Here is a 22,468-nt window from a genome sequence, read left to right as displayed (position 1 = left end):
TTTTGGAGTTGGAACTTGTGTAGCCTGACAAGTAGTAATTTTTTAAGCCCGGTCTATGATTGAGAAAGGCAGGGTTAACAGAGGAGCCACGACAAACAAAAGCATAATCTTCTCCTTTTGGAATCTCTGCATTTTCCTCATCATGCGTTTTCATTGGTACTCCCTCAATTCCACAATGTAGTGCTTCATCTATCCTCGTGCTTCAATTTTGACCGTAAATTTAACTACCAAGACCGATTGCGGCGGGAGCAAAAGTTATATCAGTGAATTCATATTCGAAATAAGTTTTTAATTATGTAACTTTTTCTCCCGCCGCAGTCGATCTTATTCGTTAAACTTATGGTCAAAGTTCGACCTCGGAAAGCGCGGGCGCACTATATTTTGGAATGGAGGGAGTATGAGGGTGAATTTATAAATGCCCATCTTAAAGTCCCAAGAAGGCCTAGAGATGTGTATTATGCCCTAAACTACTATTAAACCAACAGGATGTCAGAATTCAAAGAGGTCAATCACTGTATGTGGCACATTTTGACGGCACGGCTCCACATGTTTGATCTATGGACCAGAGACTTCTTGCAGAGATTTGGGTAATATAAAAAAATACCAATGTCGTACTGCATTTTACTTTTGCACGAGCCTGTCTAGCCAACTGCTGCATTTTCGGGGGCATTTCTCATATACAGTAGTAGTACCATCCAAAAAGAGTTGGTCAAAATCAGGTTCAGTGGATGACATTTCAGAGAACAGGAGACAGTGAAATAAATATCAGCCTAGTTGAGCTATAAGGTGGATAGTTTTGTACTTTTGGGGCACATTTGTCTCACGTAGTGTTTGTTTATGGTCTCATCAAGAATGTATGTCATCTCGAGAAGAGTCTCCTGGATGCGAGGTATGTCCAACGAGTGATACACAATCATTAGTCCAAGTATTGGAATAAGGAATTGTTGCCCAAAATAGCAAGGGATAAACACTAACATCAAGGAAAGGAAGGCGGGTATTGCAAGAGATGGAAAGACCAAGAATCTACTCCAAGATAAACAAAATTAAAAGTAGTAAGTGGCAACCAAAAGCAGTGTGCCAACCATTAAAGATTGTTGGCATATCGATCGTAGCCTTTTTGTCCCCTATCAAACACCATTAGTTTAGGATCCTGTTATTTGTTTATAATTGCGCCATTTGTTTATAATTGTGCTGTGGTGGTGAGATCAGATTCCCCAATGTAGGAGGGTAGTTCTGGGACACCTCATCTGCCCAGTTGGATTCTCTGATGCATTAGGTAACACTTGCAGCATTAAACTATCATGGGGCCAAATCTTTTACTGATATCTCCTTCCCTTATCTATTAGAAAAATAAAAGAGTGTCAGCCTGATGAGGCATGGGCCTTAACAAATTGACACACTTGTTCTATCTGACAATTTGCATTGCTCAGCAACTTATCACTTATCTTCTCTTTTCTCCACAATAAAATAGAAACCTTACCAACCGACCGCCACCAGCATAAACCAAATCTCTCCTCTCAGATTCTTCGACATGCAATTATCAACAGAAGGTTGCAACAACAAACTTTTGACTGAAAGGGTAAGTGACAACAAACTTCAAAGAAACAATCAAGTGATGAACTGTCCCTTTGTTGATGAATGAAACAGACGAGTAAAATCAGAACATGAACTGCGTTTCAGGGCTCTGCAGCTGTTACCACAACAACCATCTCACCCTTGTCAAGCATATGTCAGTCTGAAGGTCCCTGTCATCCTCTGATCGTTCCAGTGATGCATCTTCCACAGGCCCTCGGCGACGAGTCCCCCCCGGCGATGACAACGCTCAGTCCCTTCAGAGTAGCGTGTGTGATCCGGTGTGCTGCTATTGTTGCGATGCGAGTGACGAAGACCGGTGCCAAGATAAGCTGAACTAGAGAAGTGCTCATCAGAAGCTCAGACCAAGTGTGATTTTGTAGTGTTTCCGATCTGATTTGGTACATTCATTTATGCACACTAGAATTTCCCAACTTATGGAGCAAGAGCAGGAGGACCAAGTATTAGTTCGGAAAATTCACAAGATGATCATCATGGAGGGGGTATTATTTCGTAAATTACAAGTACATGACCTGAACAAAAATGTGGAGGAAAGAAAGAAAGTGTTCCACTTAGGGAAATCAACCTTTGACTAGCAGCCTCACATAAATGTTTTTCTGTTGGGACACATAAATGATTTCTGGGTGAACTTCATTTAGCAAGATCAGGCATATAACTTTGTGTTTGAGACTATTGCTTTCATTTGCAGATTGCTTGAACAGAATTTCAGGAACGTGATCACTGATCAGGCAATATCACATTTCAGTTCTTACAAAAAGGTGGCCACATTCCATCCAAGTGTACTTTGACAAAATTCTACTGCGACTGAAAATAAGTAAAACAATACATTGGACAAAAGTTTTCGTCGGATCGAAGTTATTCTAGAAGAAAATTTTACTACTGAAACAAGTTTTCTAAGGATGGACAAGAAAATACCCCACACATGGGATAAACTGTTGTTACATTGAGACAACTTCAGTTGGACTGTAGTAAATTTTCTACTCGACGGAAACTGTTTTTGGTTCGCTGAGAAAAAAATTGACTACACTTGAAAAGATATTACCGAAAAAGGCTTTCGCCCAGCTTTATATATAAAGCAACGATCATCAACAATCCGGTACAAACGCACACCATCACAACACATGTACACACCCAAGGCAGGATACTTAGGCGCTGAGCGCAGCAACACCACCTCTAGCACTACCGCGAAGAGATGAAGTCGCATACGATGAACCGTGGGCTCCAAGGTGACGCCTTCAGGAAGGATATTAAGTGTTACTGGATTTATTTTGTTCAATAGAGTTTTCTGGAAAATAAGATAATATAGAAACAGATGACTGCAGAATAGATGGAATTGCAAATTTTGTGCTAGCGTGGTTTTATGGTTGAGTCAACTGTAACACATGCGTTGTTTATTGGAACAAGCTACTTGAGTGACCCACGTTCTCAGCAACTACTTCCTCCATTCAAAATTATTGAAGTTCTAAATTTGTCTTAAGTCAAACTTGTATAGTTTCCCGCAAAAAAAAACTTATATAGTTTAACAGAGTTCATAGAAAAATATACTCCATAGAATTCCATCGCATGGAAGCACACAACGAATGGTGAATACACCATAGCCTCGGCATATAGGGCGCAATTCTTGAACATTGCACGCACAGAGATGAATAAAACCATTTGGAAGGTTTGGGCTCCCCCCAAAATCAAGTTCTTTGCTTGGCTAGCAATTCAAAATCGTGTTTGGACCGCCGACCGCTTGGCCAAGCGAGGTTGGGACAATTGCGGACTTTGCCCACTATGCAAGAGAGAGCAAGAATATGTGGCTCACCTCTTCTACAAGTGCCGATACACGTTGAGGCTCCGGGAAATGCTGAAAGCATGACTACAATTGGATACCATGGATATTACTACTTGGCCGGGGGAACGATCGATCAAGGATTGGTGGACAAGGATGTCTAGCGCAACGAGGGTGCATAGGAAAGCTATGGCCTCCCTCACAATGCTTGTTAGCTGGACTATATGGAATGAGAGGAACGCGAGGATTTTCCGCAACAAGTTCAAGCCACCCAACATCCTATTTATCAACATAAAGAGCGAGGCTAAACTTTGGATCACCGCCGGGGCAAAAAATGTGGGTCTTTTGATGCCGGGAGAGTAATGACCTTGATGTAATATTTTTCATTTTTTTTCTTTCACAATGTGTTGCAAACTCTTGTCCGTTTCCTTCTTAATCAATGGATGAGGCAAAGCCTTTGCCTCCGTTTCAAAAATAATAATAATCTGGTTTGCACATGGCTAGATTTTGGAGTATGTTGAGAATGACAATAGTTTTTAGAAGTTTGGAATGATGATGATAGAAAAATGACCGCAGAATGAACTACATGCCGATAGTCTAAAACGCACAATTACCTTTAGAAAAGAAAATATATTGGGAACTACTTTACTTACTGTGTATATTCATGTGTGTTGGATATATGATATACACTTAAATAAAAAAACAGAATATTGGAATTTGAAAGGCATTTTGGACATTTTCCGAAGTTACAACCACACAACCGTCCTGAGTTGCCAAAGATCATTAATAGGCATAGCCACTTTTTCAAGCACAACGCACAAAAAATTACACACGAGGGATGTATAATGTATGTTTGTAAATTTTCATGATAAAATAAATTTGATATGAGCTATAAATTTCATCATGAAACTTTACGAACATGCAGTATACATCCATATATACGCATGTACTTTTCTCAGAAAGTTTTGAAACATAAAAAAATGATTTTAATTATATTTTTTCAAAACTTGGTCTCCATAGAAGGGCAGTGCTATAGATTGCTTGTTGTGAATCACAACACCACGTCGCCTGTAGTGCATCATCATTGGCTAGCCCGTTTCCCCTCTTATCACCGTGTTCATTTGTTGTTATCTTTTTCTAGCATTTGTTTTAAGGAAAGAAAGGATCTTGTACTTTCTCCCTTTATGTCTTTTGTTCCAATTTTTTTTTAATTTACTTTCTTGTTTCATTTGATATCACTTCTTATTTTTTTGTTCCCCTTTTTGAAATGTTCAACCCTGTAGTTCAAAAATGTTACAAAAAATGTGCATCATGTATTTTAAAACAGTTCATATATAGGTCAGAAAGTTCATCGTATATATTAAAAAATATTCGGCATATAGTTTGAAAATGTTTATCATACAATTAAAACTGTTCATCATGTATTAAGAAATTTTTTATCACATACAAACAAAGGTTCATCATGTATTAAAAAATTCATCATCTACTAAAGAAATGTTCATCGTCCATAGAAAAATGTTCACCATCTATTAAAAATGTTTCATTATGCTTTTTAAAATTTCCAATCACATATTAATTTTTTATCATGTATAATAATTTTTCATCTTGAATTTAAAATCACAAAATTTGCTTACAAAATCCTAAAGAGAGTGGATTTTTGGAGCCTTGAGCTCCATGGATGTAAGGGCATTTTCCTATCTTACGTTTTGGATGATGATGACAACCATTTGTTGGTCTAATCATGTGCTAATTATTTCAGGTTCTCAATGATTAGGCTTTCATCGGTTAGTGGTTCTCTCTCGAAGGAATCATTTGAAGACGGGATCCTCTACGCTTTTATCTCTTTGGTCGTAGGGACCCCGTACACTCTAGAGGGAATCCTCTGTGGATAGAATAGGGGAGTCCATTCTCGCTCACATCCTTTCCTCCTTTTCTAGTCGAGAGAGTGCCTCCCTCCTCATCTAATCCTTGCTGTGTGTTCCCAGCGGTTGTACCGCTCGTCCAAGCAGTTGTACCGCTGGATCTTGATGCTACTCTGCTGCTGTCGAGCGGTGGTACCGCTGCCTCCGGGCGGTGGTACCGCCATCTGACTCTGCATAGTCCAGCAGCGGTTGTTCCGGCCATGTACCGCCCATGTACCGGTCAGGGTTCTGTCCTGATGCGGTGGCTGGGCGGTGGTGGCCCGGTTGGTCCGGTTGATCCTTTTCAACCGGTACAACCGGAGGTTCGAGCGGTTCTTCCGCTCGTTCCTTAGCCGCTCAAGCGATCAAGACCAGGCGGTTGCACCGGCCCTGCACCGCCCAACTACCGCCCTCAAGGGTGACTCCGTTCTGTTTAGGTGCGGTAGTTGTGCGGTAGCTGGGCGGTTGGTCCGGTTATTTGCTAATGACCGGTACTACCGCCCGATGGCCCGGTTGTACCGCCTGGTAGGGTTCTGCAGTTGCATCGTGAGTCCCGGTTGTACCGGGACAAGGAGCGGTTGTACCGCTGCAGTACTGAAAACACAGTAACGGTTGGATTTTAGTGGGTTGCTATATAAGGTGGTTCCTCCACCTACCACGCCCCATCTCTTACCTCTCTCACTCCACCATTGATGCTCTCAAGCTCTCTTGCCCGATCTCTCTCTCTAGCCACTCAAACTTGTTGATGTGCTAGGGTTTGAAGGAGGAGACCTAGATCTACACTTCCACCAAAGGATATTTACTTCCCCCATACTTTCTTGTGTGGATTTCGTTACTCTTGGTGCTTGAGCACCCTAGACGGTTGAGGTCACCTCGAGGCCATATTCCATTGTGGTGAAGCTTCGTGGTTTCGTTGGGAGCCTCCGATTGTTGTGGAGATTGCCCCAACCTTGTTTGTAAAGGTCCGGTTGCCGCCTTCAAGGGCTCCAATAGTGGAATCACGGCATCTCGCATTGTGTGAGGGCGTGAGGAGATTACGGTGGCCCTAGTGGCTTCTTGGGGAGCATTGTGCCTCCACACCGCTCCAACGGAGACGTACTTCCCCTTAAAAGGAAGGAACTTCGGTAACACATCCTCGTCTCCACCGGCTCCACTCTTGGTTATTTCGTGCCTTTACTTTTGCAAGCCTACTTGTTGTTACATCCTTGCTTGCTTGTGTGCTAGTTGTTATTGCATCATATAGGTTGCTCACCTAGTTGCACATCTAGACAACCTATTTTGTTGCAAAGTTTAATTTGGTAAAGAAAAGCTTAAAAATTGTTAGTTGCCTATTCACCCCCCCTCTAGTCAACCATATCGATCCTTTCAATTGGTATCAGAGCCTCGTCTCTTTATTAAGGACTTTGCCGTCCGAAGAGTATGGTTGACGTCAACGACGGTGCGGAGGAACACTCCGGTGTGAATCCCATCTCGTCTTCGGCCGAAGGGGGAACCTCGGTCTCTCGTGAGGAATTCAATGTGGCTTTAGACACATTGAAAACCTCCATGACGGCCGAGGTTAAAAGCATGTTTACTGAATTCCTAGAGGGACTCAAACTATCTACCTTGCCGATGAAAGTGGGTGATCCCACTAACAAGGTGACGGATGCTAACCCCGACAAGGGGGAAGCTAATAGTGAAAAGAGTCCGTCTACTAGTGGTAGAAATGGCACCGGCATCTTTGCCCATGTGGAACCCCCGGTGTATAAAGGACCGATCCCCTCTACGCATTTGAATCATGCCGGTCCTCCTCCTAAATATGTGAAAAATGAAGATTTTGATTCTTGGGTCTATCGCTTCAAGCGTCATTTAAAACATGTGAATACTAACCTTTGGAGAATTATTGAAGAAGGTTTCTATCCTCATGATCCAAGCAACTTCACCCCTCGAGAAGAAGTGGACAACCAATTCAATGAGAGTGCTCTCTTCATCATCCAAGATGCTATCCTTCCCGAAGATCTCCCTCATCTTCGACCTCATGTCATGGCTAAAGAAGCATGGAAGTGTGTCGAGCGTATGTATAGAGGAAGTGCTAGCATTCAACGCTCCAACTATGAAGTGGTGCAAGATGAAGCCGATGAGTTTGCAATGAAAGAGGATGAAGAACCTCGTGAGCTCTTTCGAAGAGTGACCAAACTTGCGGTCGCACTCCGAGATCATGGGAGTAAAGACACGGATGACAATTGGATCAAGCGCAAGTTCCTCAAGGCCATGATGCCCTACAACAAGGCCATGTCCTCCGTCATCCGCCAAAGACCGGACTTCCACTCCATGACCTCTAGTGAAGTGTTGGATGAGTTCATTGCAATGAACATCTTGGATAAGACCACCGACAATGCGGTGCTCCGTTCCCAAAGGGAAAAGAAGCCAAATCTTGCCTTGAAGGCCAAGGTTAGTGTGGAAGAAGAAGAAGAAGAGGAAGATGAGGAGAGCAACCCCGAGGACACAAAGTATGATTATCATGAGCACATGGCTCTTGCCTCAAGACAGTTTTGGAGTAAGAAGACTACAAGACCCAACTTCAACAAGAACAACTCAAGTGGCCTCAAAGGGAAGCAACAAGTTAGAACTTGTTTCAACTGTGGCAATGTCAGTCATTTCGTTGCGGATAGTCCATACGAGAAGCGGGAAGACAATGGTGGCAAGTTCATTCGAAAAGACAAAGCCAAGTCCTTCCCCAACAAGAACAACTTCACCAAGAAGACTCCTTCTCGCGGGTTGGTGGTTCAAGAAGAATACCGTGAGGATGACGATGATGATGAAGATGGTGAAACAATGGCCATGGCATCCGTTGCCATTGTCTCAACTCCTCGGGTGTCTCTATTCGATGCACCTAACGAGAACATCACCGCCAAGTGCCTCATGGCTAAGGCCACCAACAAGGTAACCCCCAACATCAAAACCACCATTATTCCTAACCCTCCTTCAACGGATGACTTTGATAATGGTAAGGGGTCTAATGAGGAGATCAATGAATTTGAGTCCTTCATGAGTAAGCTCAAGGGCAAATCCAAGAAGCATTTCGTTGCTCTCTTGGAACAACTTGGTGAAGCCAATGACATGATCGAGGCTCATGAAGAAACCATCACTAAGATGGAAAGTCATAGTCGTGACTATGCCGATGAGATATCGGATCTCTCTAATGCTCTTGAGGAAGAGCGTGAGCATCGTTTGGCTCTTGAGGAGTCACACAACGATGGTCACGCTAAACTAAAGAAAGATCTTGATCATGCTCTTGTTGTGTCTCGTGTTCTAGCTTCCGAGAAGGCTAAACTTGGGGTTGATCATGTTAGACTCACGGAGGAGTTTGATGTACTTGACAAGGCCCACAAGGTCTTGAAAAGTGCTCATGCCACCCTCAAGGAGTCTCATGCTCAACTCCAAGTTAAGCTAACTAAGGAAAAGGCCACATCTCCTCACATGGTCTTAATTGATAATGCAAATGCTACTAACCCATGTTGTGAGCATGTGCATCTTGGGGAGGAAAATGCCAAGTTGAAGGAACAACTCGAGAAAGGTCTTGTGTCATGCATACAAGGCGAGAAGAACCTAAATGAACTTTTGAGCAATCAAAAGGAAGTTGTGGGAAAGGAGGGAGTTGGGTTCGCACCCAAGTCCAAGAACAAGAAGAAGAACAAGGAGAAGAAGAGCAAGACCAATCGACCTCCTCCGCTCACGCAAACCTTTGTGAAGGAGGGAGAAGGTGATCCTAAGGAGAAGAAGAACAATGGGAAGAGCGGTGAAGCCAAAGAGCGCAACGCCATCTCTGCCAACAAAGACGGCGACTTTAACCCCTCTTATGTGTTGTGCCGTGCTAGTGATGGACATGTTTATGCTAAATTTGTTGGTTCTCCTTATGAGTACATTGAATGGTCTATTTGGGTTCCTAAGACCCTTGTTACTAACATCAAAGGACCCATTACTCAATGGGTACCTAAAACCAAGCATTGATCTCTTGTAGGTGTTTGCTTCCGGTGGAGGATCATGGTTGCTCCACAGTGGAGCAACAAATCATATGACCGGGAGCAAGGACTTGGTGGTGGGCATGCACAATATCCCATCTATGCCCACCAATGTCGAATGGGGTGATGCCTCACATTCTAAGGTATTGGGTCTTTGCAAGGTTGTCATTTCTCATGATCTAACGATCGAGAAAGTCATGCTTGTTGAGTCCCTTGCATTAAATTTACTTTCCGTCCGTCAACTCGCACTCATGGGTTTTGCCACCTTCTTTGATATTGATACCGTGGCCCTCTTGTGGAGCAAGACTCTTGAAGTAGCCTTTGTTGGGCATGTCGAGAACGGTCTCTATGTGGTTAACTTCTCGGAGCAACCCACTAAGACCGCGACATGCCTAATGGCTAAAGTTGATGTGGGATGGCTTTGGCATCGCCGTTTAGCCCATGTCAATATGAGATCTTTGCAAAGTCTTCTCAAGGGGGGCCATGTTCGTGGACTAACAAATGTTAGTTTTGCCAAAGATCGTGCTTGCAGTGCTTGTATCGAAGGAAAGCTTCATGAAAAGGCTCACCCTCCTTCAACCATCATCTACTCGAAGAGACCCTTGGAGCTCCTTCACATGGATCTCTTTGGGCCTCCATATTTTGATAGTCTTGGAGGGAGAAAGTATTGCTTGGTGATTGTGGATGATTATTCAAGATACACTTGGGTATACTTCTTCAAGAGGAAGAGTGAGACTCAACAAACCTTCATCGACTTTGCAAATGAAGCTCAACGTCAACACAATGCAAAGATCTTGACAATAAGAAGTGACAACGGCACCGAGTTCAAGAACTACACCTTGGATGAGTTTCTTAGTGATGAAGGGATCAAGCACCAATATTCCGCACCATATACCCCTCAACAAAATGGTGTTGCGAAGAGGAAGAACCGGACGTTGATGGATGCGGCAAGGACCATGATGGCGGAGTTCAAGTCTCCATACAACTTTTGGGCCGAAGCCATCAACACAGCTTGTCATGCATCCAATCGGCTCTATCTCCGCAAAGGCTTGAACAAGACTCCGTATGAGATACTCACCGGGAACAAGCCCAATCTCAAGTACTTCCGGGTGTTCGGGTGTAAGTGTTTCATTCTCAAGAAAGGTGTTCGTTTGTCTAAATTTGAAGCTAGAGCTCATGAGGGCATATTTGTTGGTTATGCTACATGTTGGGGAACGTAGCAGAAATTCAAAATTTTCCTACGTGTCACCAAGATCTATCTATGGAGAAACCAGCAACGAGGGGAAGGAGAGTGCATCTACATACCCTTGTAGATCGCTAAGCAGAAGCGTTCAAGTGAACGGGGTTGATGGAGTCGTACTCGTCGTGATTCAAATCACCGATGATCCTAGTGCCGAACGGACGGCACCTCCGTGTTCAACACACGTACAGCCCAGTGACGTCTCCCACGCCTTGATCCAGCAAGGAGAGAGGGAGAGGTTGAGGAAGACTCCGTCCAGCAGCAGCACAACGGCGTGGTGGTGGTGGAGGAGCGTGGCTATCCTGCAGGGCTTCGCCAAGCACCACAGGAGAGGAGGAGGAGGAAGAAGAGATGCAGGGCTGCACCAACGAGAGGGAGAAGTTCTCATGTGTATGGCAGCCCCAAACCTCAACTATATATAGGGGGAAGGGGGGGCTGCGCCCCCTTTAGGGTTTCCCACCCGAAGGGGTGCGGCCAGCCCTAGATCCCATCTAAGGGGGGCGGACAAGGGGGGAGGAGTGCCTCCCAAGTCAAGTGGAGGCCTCCCCCTTTAGGGTTTCCCCCTTCCCATGCGCATGGGCCTCGGGGGGCTGGTTCCCCTGGCCCATTAAGGCTAGGGCGCCCCCTTACAGCCCATGCTGCTGTATTGGACGTGATGGAACAATTTCCGGACCTCCGGACCCCTCCGGAATCCTCCGGAACCTTCTGGAAGCTTCCCGGTACAATACCGAAAAAACCCAAACTTTTTCCGGAACCCGAACAACAACTTTCCATATATAAATCTTTACCTCCGGACCATTCCGGAACTCCTAGTGACGTCCGGGATCTCATCCGGGACTCCGAACAACATTCGGTAACCACATATAAACTTCCTTTATAACCCTAGCGTCATCGAACCTTAAGTGTGTAGACCCTACGGGTTCGGAAGACATGTAGACATGACCGAGACGTTCTCCGGTCAATAACCAACAGCGGGATCTGGATACCCATGTTGGCTCCCACATGTTCCACGATGATCTCATTGGATGAGCCACGATGTCAAGGACTCAATCGATCCCGTATACAATTCCCTTTGTCTAGCGGTATTTTACTTGCCCGAGATTCGATCGTCGGTATACCGATACCTTGTTCAATCTCGTCACCGGCAAGTCTCTTTACTCGTTCCGTAACACATCATCCCGTCATCAACCCCTTGGTCACATTGTGCACATTATGATGATGTCCTACCGAGTGGGCCCAGAGATACCTCTCCGCTTACACGGAGTGACAAATCCCAGTCTCGATTCGTGCCAACCCAACAGACACTTTCGGAGATACCTGTAATGCACCTTTATAGTCACCCAGTTACGTTGTGACGTTTGGTACACCCAAAGCATTCCTACGGTATCCGGGAGTTGCACAATCTTATGGTCTAAGGAAAAGATACTTGACATTTAGAAAAGCTTTAGCATATGAACTACACGATCTTTGTGCTAGGCTTAGGATTGGGTCTTGTCCATCACATCATTCTCCTAATGATGTGATCCCGTTATCAACGACATCCAATGTCCATAGCTAGGAAACCATGACTATCTGTTGATCACAACGAGCTAGTCAACTAGAGGCTCACTAGGGACTTATTGTGGTCTATGTATTCACACGTGTATTACGATTTCCGGATAATACAGTTATAGCATGAATAAAAGACTATTATCATGAACAAAGAAATATAATAATAACACTTTTATTATTGCCTCTAGGGCATATTTCCAACACTACAAACTCTCATGCTTACCGTGTTCTCAACAAGTCCAACGGACTCATTGAGGAAACGTGTAACGTGGAGTTTGACGAAAATAACGGCTCCCAAGTGGAGCAAAGTGGTACTTGTGATGTAGGTGATGAAATTCCTCCCCAAGCCATAAGAAGAATGGGTATTGGTCAGATCCTACCCACTGAGGAACCCCTTGTGGCCGAAGGAGAAGGACAATGCTCTACTCAAGTAGAGCCATCACCTCATCAAGACCCACACGCTTCCGAAGAACAAAGTGAAGGCCCTCAACCTTGTGAACAAGACCAAGGGCAAGATCAACCTCAAGATGGTGGTGAACCTCTAAATGATGCCCAAGGTCAAGTTCTCCCCCTCGAGCAAGCTCAAGATCAAGAACAAGCTCAAGACGGCGCTCAAGATGATCAAGTGAACCCTCCTCCTTCCACATCCGAGGAGGATTTAGAGCGTCGTGCCGCGAAGATTGCTTCCAAACTCACCACCAAAGGTCATCTCATGGAGAATGTGGTTGGAAGCCTAAGAAAGGGGGTAAGCACTCGTAGACAATTAGCAAACTATTGTGAACATCATGCGTTTGTCTCTTGTGTTGAACCCCATAAGGTCTATGAGGCGCTCGAAGACTCGGATTGGCTCAATGCCATGCATGAGGAACTCAACAACTTCGAGTACAACAAGGTGTGGAGATTGATGCCAAGGCCTTCGGGGAACCATAACATCATTGGAACAAAGTGGATCTTCAAGAACAAGCAAGATGCTCATGGGAACATCATTCGCAACAATACAAGATTGGTAGCACAAGGCTACTCCCAAGTCGAGGGTATCGACTACGGTGAAACCTTTGCTCCCGTTGCTCGTCTTGAATCCATTCGTTTGTTGATTGCATATGCTTCCCATCACAACTTTAAGTTGCAACAAATGGATGTGAAAAGTGCTTTTCTTAATGGTCCCATTAATGAGTTGGTCTATGTCAAGCAACCCCCCGGGTTCGAGGACCCCTACTTCCCGGATCATGTGTATCAACTCGATAAGGCACTCTATGGCCTTAAACAAGCCCCACGTGCGTGGTATGACCACCTTACCGAGTTGCTACAAGATCGTGGCTTTGAAGTAGGACAAATCGATCCCACTCTTTTTACTAAGAAGGTCAAAGGGGAGTTGTTTGTATGCCAACTATATGTTGATGATATTATCTTCGGTTCTCCTAACAAAGCTTTCAATGAGGAATTTACCGCTCATGACCTCCAAGTTCAAGATGTCTTCAATGGGAGAGTTGAAGTTCTTCCTTGGTTTTGACATCAAACAACGAAGAGAAGGAACCTTCATCAACCAAGCCAAATACACTCAAGACATGCTTAAAAGATTCAAGCTAAGTGATGTCAAGCCGGCTTCTACTCCAATGCCTACCAAGTCCCAACTTGACATCGATCCCAATGGTAAAGCGGTGGATCAAAAGTTATATCGCTCCATGATTGGCTCCTTGATTTACCTTTGTGCATCTAGACCGGATATCATGTTGAGTGTGGGGATGTGTGCACGGTTTCAAGCCGCACCAAAGGAAAGTCACTATGTGGCGGTCAAGCGAATCTTTCGATATTTGGCTCATACCCCAAACTTTGGCTTATGGTACCCAAGAGGGAGCAAATTTCAAGCTTGAAGGTTTCACGGATTCCGATTGGGTGGGGGACAAAGTGGATAGGAAGTCCACTTCCGGAGGGTGCCAATTTCTTGGTTGCTCTTTGGTAAGTTGGTCTTCCAAGAAGCGAAGTTGTGTGTCCCTCTCGTCCACCAAAGCGGAGTATGTGGCGGCTGGTAGTTGTTGTGCTCAACTCCTATGGATGAGGCAAACTTTAAAGGAGTACGGTGTCATTTGTGACAAAGTGCCTCTTTGGTGTGATAATGAAAGTGCCATCAAGATTTCTCTCAACCCGGTACAACACTTCAAGACGAAGCACATTGAGATTCGGTATCACTTCATCCGGGATCACATTAGGCGAGGAGAGATCGAGCTCAAGTATGTCAACACTCATGATAACCTTGCAGATATTTTCACGAAGCCCTTGGATGAAGCAAGATTTCGTGAGTTAAGGCATGAGCTAAATATCATTGATTTGAGCAATGTGACTTGAACCCGTACACCCCCACCACACTCAACGTGTTGTCTAGTTTAGGTGTAGGCATAGACATAGGGGGAGTGTTGTTCTATCAATGAACTCTCCCTCCCCCCATCATGCATAAATCGATCACCTCTTTCGCATTAGCCATTGTTGATGGCATTTGTGCTTCAAAGACGAGTGTTGGTCATGGGCCCAAGGACAATTCTTCGCGGTGCCATACCACTTGACTCAAACATAGGTGGCTTCGGCCATCGCCCTCTCTTAAGAGAGAGGACTGAGCTCGCTCAGCTTGTGTGCGGTTGCTTTTGTTTTCCCTTCGTGTTTCCCTTTATTTTGTGTTGTCCCGTTTGTCTTGTTTCTTTTTGTCTGGGCTTTGGTGGTCGGGCGGTACAACCGGTGTCACGGGCGGTTCTACCGCTGATACCTGGTTGTGCTGCCCCAGTTGGGTTGCCTTCGGTGCTTGGGCGGTTGTACCGCCCATTTCGGGCGGTACTTCCGATCACCTGACTTGCGGTACAACCGGTCCTAGGAGCGGTTCTACCGCCGCGCGGCTACGGGCCTATTTATCCGACGGGGCGAAGGGTTTTCTTTTTTTCCCTTCGTCCCCAGTCGCCTCCTCCTTGCCCTAGCCGTCGGTCACCTCTGCCTCATCCCGGAGTGCGCCCCGCGCCTCGGTCCCGAGGGTTCTCCGCGGATTCTCTCCGTGGAAGTCTTCCGGTCTTCTCCCATGGATGGTGGTAATGTCCTTGTTCTTCGTTCTTTGTTCTAGGTTTTCTTCGTGTTCTAGGGCATTACCTTATCCTCCTAGTGTTATGGTTGTTCTTTGGTTGGGAGAGACCGTCGTTCTTCTTGTGTCTGTGCAGTACATAGAACTCCGAATATTGCTTGAGTGATTTGCACGTCTTGAATAGATCTAACTACCTTGGTAGTGCCACTGTCAGCGGTTCTACCGCCCAGACGGGTGGTACAACCGGTGGGGGATCCGGTTCAACCGGTAGATATGAACCACATCACTGTTCTAGTTTCTTTGTGTTGCATTTTTCGTGTGCTTTCCTCTCATTCCTGTTGGTTTCGTGTGTCCCCTTCGTGTTTTTGTTCAGGTGGCTCCAGTTCTCGCCCTGCTCCTCGCAAGACCAAGAAGAGGGTTCGACGGGCTCCGCGCCCGGCTGACTCTGAAGATGAAGTTGTGATCCCCACCAAGCCCACTCGCCGTGAAAAGTCTGCCGCTATCAAACAACGTGTGATAATGCCACTCCACCGCTGGAAAGCCAAGGATTGGGAAGCCTTCCGCTCAAAGAATCCTTATGTGGTTCCCGTAGCTCCTCGTTGGACCACTGTTCAGTTTCAGAATGAGATGCAAGTACGAATTGTTCATGAACTCTTTGAGCATAACAAGAACAGATATGCCAAGCAGTGGACCATCGATCTTGATCATTGGCGGAACAACCTGGAGTATTTTGGTGAGGCTTTGGCTCTCTGTGAGGAGTTTGATCTTGTCAAGCTCATGTCCGTCAACTGTGAATTTGATGTTCAACTCATCCATCAGTTCTATGCCACCATTCACTTTGGAGAAGATGACGCGCACACCCTCACTTTCATGTGTCGTGATGAGCTCTTTCAAGTTCCCTGGAGGACCTTCTGCAATGCTATTGGGTACGATGATACCGGTCTGGAAGGAAGGGGTGGCATTCGCCCCCATGATCATCCTGACCCCATGCCCAAGGAGAAGCTTGCCCCTCTGTACATTCGGGCCGTGGTATTATTGGTGAATCTAAGGATTTGGTGAAGGTCTATGACATCATGCATCGTGTTTTTCGCAATGTGCTTCTGCCCAAAGTGGGGAATCAAGATGAAATCCATGGCTATCTTGTTGACTTGCTGGTTGCTATGAAGACCAAGGTTGGATCTGGGGAGACGTTTGATGTGTCAAACTGGCTGTGGCACGAGATGTACAACATGGTCATCTACAGGAAGGTCCCCATTTATGCTCCATTTGTCATGTGCTTTCTGAACTCAGTGTGGGGAGTTCGCCGTCCTGGAGAGCCCCTCACCTCTCCTGACAATCGTACCAATCATGAAGTCAAGCTCCTTAAGAAGAAGAAGCACGCCGAGCCACGTTTCCCGGCTAATGCTCCTGAGGATGTCTATGCCACTTCTGATGATGAGGATTTTGAGTTGGAACCAGGGGCCCAGCCCTCGTGGGTGGACAAGCTCGCTGCCAAGGTAAAGAAGACCTTCTGCCTCCAGTCTGACATCCAGAAGAGGATGTATGAGGCACATGTCAATGAGAAGCTTGCACGGCGTCGCCAAATTGCTTTGATGAGGCACCTAAGCATGTCAGTTCAGAGTGGCTCTGAGAAGTGCATCACACCGGAGGAGCGTTGGATATCCTCCCACAGCACCTGGACTGGTGATGAAGCCCCTCCTCAGCCCTCCACCACCGTTACTGATGCTGATGATATCATGGAGGACTCAGATCATGACGTCTCTGATGATGGTGAAGATTCTGACAATGATGAAGACCTTGATGGTACCGAGGAGTCAGAGGAGGACGACTGAGCCTGGGGCGATAGCTTCGCTCTCTTCCTTTTTGGTGTCCTGATGCCAAAGGGGGAGAGAGTGTGATAGGACTCGGGAGTTGCATGGGTGGTTGCGTAGTGTGTGTCTCGTTTTGAACTTGTCTGTTGTCTCCAGTTGAACTTTGGTCGTTATCGTTTGTTTTGTGTGGTTTTTGTGCCACTCCTGCTATCTCTTCGTTATGCTTGTTGGTCTTAATTGGTAGTATTGCTCTTGTTTCTTTGTGTTGGCTCCTTCATGTTATATGCTTTATATGTCTAGCCTATAGTATCTAGGGGGAGTCTCGACCTGGGGCTCACATCTAGGGGGAGCTCCGTCTAGATTCTATAGTCTTCTATCTTATATCGTGTTGTTGTCATCATCCACCAAAAAGGGGGAGATTGTAAGGGCATTTCCCTATCTTATGTTTTGGATGATGATGACAACCATTTGTTGGTCTAATCCTGTGCTAATTATTTCAGGTTCTCAATGATTAGGCTTTCATTGGTTAGTGGTTCTCTCTCGAAGGAATCATTTGAAGACGGGATCCTCTACGCTTTTATCTCTTTGGTCGTAGGGATCCCGTACACTCTAGAGGGAATCCTCTGTGGATAGAATAGGGGAGTCCATTCCCGCTCACATCCTTTCCTCCTTTTCTAGTCGAGAGAGTGCCTCCCTCCTCATCTAATCCTTGTTGTGTGTTCCCAGCGGTTGTACCGCTCGTCCGAGCGGTTGTACCACTGGATCTTGACGCTACTCTGCTGCTGTCGAGCGGTGGTACCGTTGCCTCCGGGCGGTGGTACCGCCATCTGACTCTGCATAGTCCAGCAGCGGTTGTTCCGGCCATGTACCGCCCATGTACCGGTCAGGGTTCTGTCCTGATGCGGTGGCTGGGCGGTGGTGGCCCGGTTGGTCCGGTTGATCCTTTTCAACCGGTACAACCGGAGGTTCGAGCGGTTCTTCCGCTCGTTCCTTAGCCGCTCAAGCGATCAAGACCAGGCAGTTGCACCGGCCCTGCACCGCCCAACTACCGCCCTCAAGGGTGACTCCGTTCTGTTTAGGTGCGGTAGTTGTGCGGTAGCTGGGCGGTTGGTCCGGTTATTTGCTAATGACCGGTACTACCGCCCGATGGCCCGGTTGTACCGCCTGGTAGGGTTCTGCAGTTGCATCGTGAGTCCCAGTTGTACCGGGACAAGGAGCGGTTGTACCGCTGCAGTACTGAAAACACAGTAACGGTTGGATTTTAGTGGGTTGCTATATAAGGTGGTTCCTCCACCTACCACGCCCTATCTCTTACCTCTCTCACTCCACCATTGATGCTCTCAAGCTCTCTTGCCCGATCTCTCTCTCTCTAGCCACTCAAACTTGTTGATGTGCTAGGGTTTGAAGGAGGAGACCTAGATCTACACTTCCACCAAAGGATATTTACTTCCCCCATACTTTCTTGTGTGGATTTCGTTACTCTTGGTGCTTGAGCACCCTAGACGGTTGAGGTCACCTCGAGGCCATATTCCATTATGGTGAAGCTTCGTGGTTTCGTTGGGAGCCTCCGATTGTTGTGGAGATTGCCCCAACCTTGTTTGTAAAGGTCCGGTTGCCGCCTTCAAGGGCTCCAATAGTGGAATCACGACATCTCGCATTGTGTGAGGGCGTGAGGAGATTACGGTGGCCCTAGTGGCTTCTTGGGGAGCATTGTGCCTCCACACCGCTCCAACGGAGACGTACTTCTCCTTAAAAAGAAGGAACTTCGGTAACACATCCTTGTCTCCACCGGCTCCACTCTTGGTTATTTCGTGCCTTTACTTTTGCAAGCCTACTTGTTGTTACATCCTTACTTGCTTGTGTGCTAGTTGTTATTGCATCATATAGGTTGCTCACCTAGTTGCACATCTAGACAACCTATTTTGTTGCAAAGTTTAATTTGGTAAAGAAAAGCTTAAAAATTGTTAGTTGCCTATTCACCCCCCCCCCCTCTAGTCAACCATATCGATCCTTTCAATGGAGCTCAAAATGTTGAAAAATTCAAAGACCAATATTTGAAGTTTCAAAAAAAAAAGTGCAAAAATTACACATGTATATAGTGGTGTACATTGCATCTCTGTAAATTTTCATGATGAATGTGGTCTGCACAAAAAACACCATGAACATTTATAGTGAATAGTACATGTGTTAGAGCATCACAGATTTGTTATGTAGCTCATATCAGAACGTATTTCGTCATGAAAATCTAAAAACATGTATTACATATCCCTATGTACACACGTGATTTATTTTCAGATATTTTTTGGAACACAAAAAGTTGATTTTTGAAATTTTCAAAAATCAGGCTCCATGGAGCCGGAGCTCTATTTGCACTTTCCAAATGCAGACAACATGTTGGAAAAGGCTCATTGTGTATTAAAATTGCTTCATCATGTATTATAAAAGGTTCAGCGCATATTTTGAAAATGATAATTGAGCATTGGAAAATCATGTATTTTAAAAATGTGCACTATGTATTGAAAAGTGTTGATCATGTATTGAAAAATGTTCATCATGTATTTTGAAAATGTTTGTTGGGTATTAAAAGTATTTACCATGTATTTGAAAAATGGTCATTGTGTATTAAAAAGTGTTTATCATGTATTATAAAAAAAGTTCGATCACGTATTTAACAAATTTCCATCATGTATTAAGAAAATGCTGCTATTGTTAAAATATATTTATTTTATATTTAAAAGTGTTCACCGTATATGAAAAAAAGTCATGTGTTGTGAAAATGTCTGTATGTATTTGGAAATATTCATCGTGTATTGAAAAAATTGTAACGTATTAAAGAATGATTAAATTAAAAGTAGGAACAAATAAAAAAACTTGAACAAATAGGAAAAATCCTAAAAGACACGTGATTAATATTTTTAGAAAACAATGATTTGTCTTACAATAAACGAACTTAACATTTTCAATACATGATGAACATTTTGTAGTAGAGGATGATCATTTTTCAAGTGCCTGATGAACTATTTTATAAACGCGATTAGCATTTTTAATAAAAGATGAATGCCTTTAAATACACTATGAATAATTTGAAGTACACCATTTTTATATACACAAAAAACTATTAATATGAATAAACATTTAATGCACTATAAATATTTTTGGATTAAAATGAACATTTTTAATACACGATGACGACTTTTCTTGAAGTACATGACAAACCTTTTTTAATACACAATCAAATTATTTAATACAAAGTGAATATTTTGTAAATAGTGAATGAACATATTTAATACACCATAAAAATATTTAATACATGATAAACATTTTTAATACACAATGAACATATTTCAATACAAAATAAATATTTTCAATACAAAATAAATATTTTCAACACACAACATACATTTTCAAATATACAATGTTTTCCTAAAATACACGATGAAAACAAGAAACAGGTGAACAAACAAAAACAGTAAAGAAAAGAAAAGGTAAGAGAAAAACAGGAAGCAAAATAAAAGAAAGGAAAAAGGGAGAAAGAAAGACCACCACAAGAAATGGAAATGAAAATGAAGGGTAAAAAGAAGTAAAATATGAAAGAAAATTCGGATGGAACTAAACTAACACCCAATAAAAACTACAAAAAGATGTCCGAGAAATACAAATTCAGAAAAACCACCATTATTGGTCCGAACCCAAGGGCACCCGTGTTACGTGCTAGTGTGTACTTCATATCTCAGTAAGCAAGATATAAGAGTTGTTTGGTTGACGCCTGAGGCAGCCTTGCGAAACCAGGGCGTACCAAAATCTTGGCGAGTAAATTCGCCGCCCCCGTTTCACCCATGAATGGCAAATCGTCTCAACTGGCCTTCCAAAAAGTTGTCGCGGCGTCAAAACCTGGGACACAAACCAAACACAAGCCCTTGATTTTGGTCAACACCAAAAAATTGGTAGAGTAAGCGTGGGCTACAATCCAAACAACATTATAATCCTTATGGGGCTAGAGAACCCGGGCTAGCAATTATGTAGTCTATGGGACCTATATTATCGATGTGGGACAAAAGCAAACTTTCACTATGAGCGATTGCGGCAGCATGCAACGAGCGGTCCACACAATGACCAGTTGGCCGATAAGGGTCAACCGATACACCGTCATGATGAATAAAAATTGTTTGGAGTCCAACAGGGAATATCAGGCTACCTAAGATGGAGCCAAGTCTACCTAGCATGCAACAAGAAATATCAGGATACAATCACACACACAAAAATGCAAGATGTCATGCTGCTTATAAAACAATGAAAGAGTGCCCACCTACGGTTCGTTTGGCTGAGCCGGCCCAAAAATCGGTTTAAGGAACCATCTAGGCAGAGTTAAGAGTGGTTCTTTGACCTTTCATCCAATTTTAGGATGGTTTTCTTTGTTTTTTCTTTCTTTTTCTATGATTTGTTTACTGGTTTTATATGTTGTCTTTCAGTTTTTTTTCTTTTGAAGTTCTTTCTTTTTTATTATTAAAATTTTCCTTTTTAGTCTCTTTAATCATGTTTCTTAGTAAGAAAAAGGAGTGAATTTTTAATATGACATTATTTTAAAAAATGTACCAATATTATTTTATGTTCCAATTAATATTTTTGAATGGTATACTTTTTTTATGTTCTGAATTTTAATAAAAGTTGCCGAAACAAATTTATATTTTCTTTAAACTGTTTTAATACATGAACATTTGAAATGTTATGAACATGTTATAGATGGTATAAAGATATTTTATATGACATGTACAATTTCAAAAAATTGGGCATACAACTTTTTACCCTTAATGGACATTTTTGAAAATTTGTTGAACATTTTTATTGAATGTTACAAACATTCTTCTACATGTGTGAACATTTCTTTAAATGGCATGAACATTTTATTTAAAATGCACGAACACATTTCAAAGTTATGTGAACATTTTTTTTAAACGTATGGACATAAACAGTAGAAAAGCTAGACAAAAACCTATTTTCGGAAAGAAGCAATAAAAGCAGAAAAGTAAACCACATAAACAATACAACACTAGAGAGGCTCTGGAAACCATCGGGTACACAATGTAGGTGGTCAGCCTAAGAAGTGAGCCTCTTAGGTGAGCACACATTGGGGCTCGCTAAAAGCAAGATATACACGCACACAACCACAACATGGAGTCCCTGCTTGTCGCTCACTTCAATAAGTTCCCGGTGAATCATACGCAACTTCTATAATTTTTGTGAAATTTTACATTATTGGAAAATCATGAACATAATTACAAAAATGCAAGCATTCTATTAAACTTATGTGAACCTTAAAAAAATCATTTTCTTAAAATGCTATTTCTTTAAAATTAAACAAAACGAAAAGTAAAAAAAGAATGAAAAACTGTAAACACAGATATAAAATACAACTAAAAAAGAAAAACATAAAACTGGATGAAAAACTTTAAAAAATAAACATACCCATATTCTTCCCAAAATCGTAAGAATACTTAAACTCTATTTGGGCCGGTCCTACTACAATCAGTTGAGTCGCTCC

Source organism: Triticum aestivum, chromosome 1B (genome assembly GCF_018294505.1).
Source record: "Triticum aestivum cultivar Chinese Spring chromosome 1B, IWGSC CS RefSeq v2.1, whole genome shotgun sequence".
NCBI classification, from domain to species: domain Eukaryota; kingdom Viridiplantae; phylum Streptophyta; class Magnoliopsida; order Poales; family Poaceae; genus Triticum; species Triticum aestivum.
The sequence above is the reverse complement of the archived record's forward strand: the minus strand, read 5'-3'. Positions refer to the sequence as shown.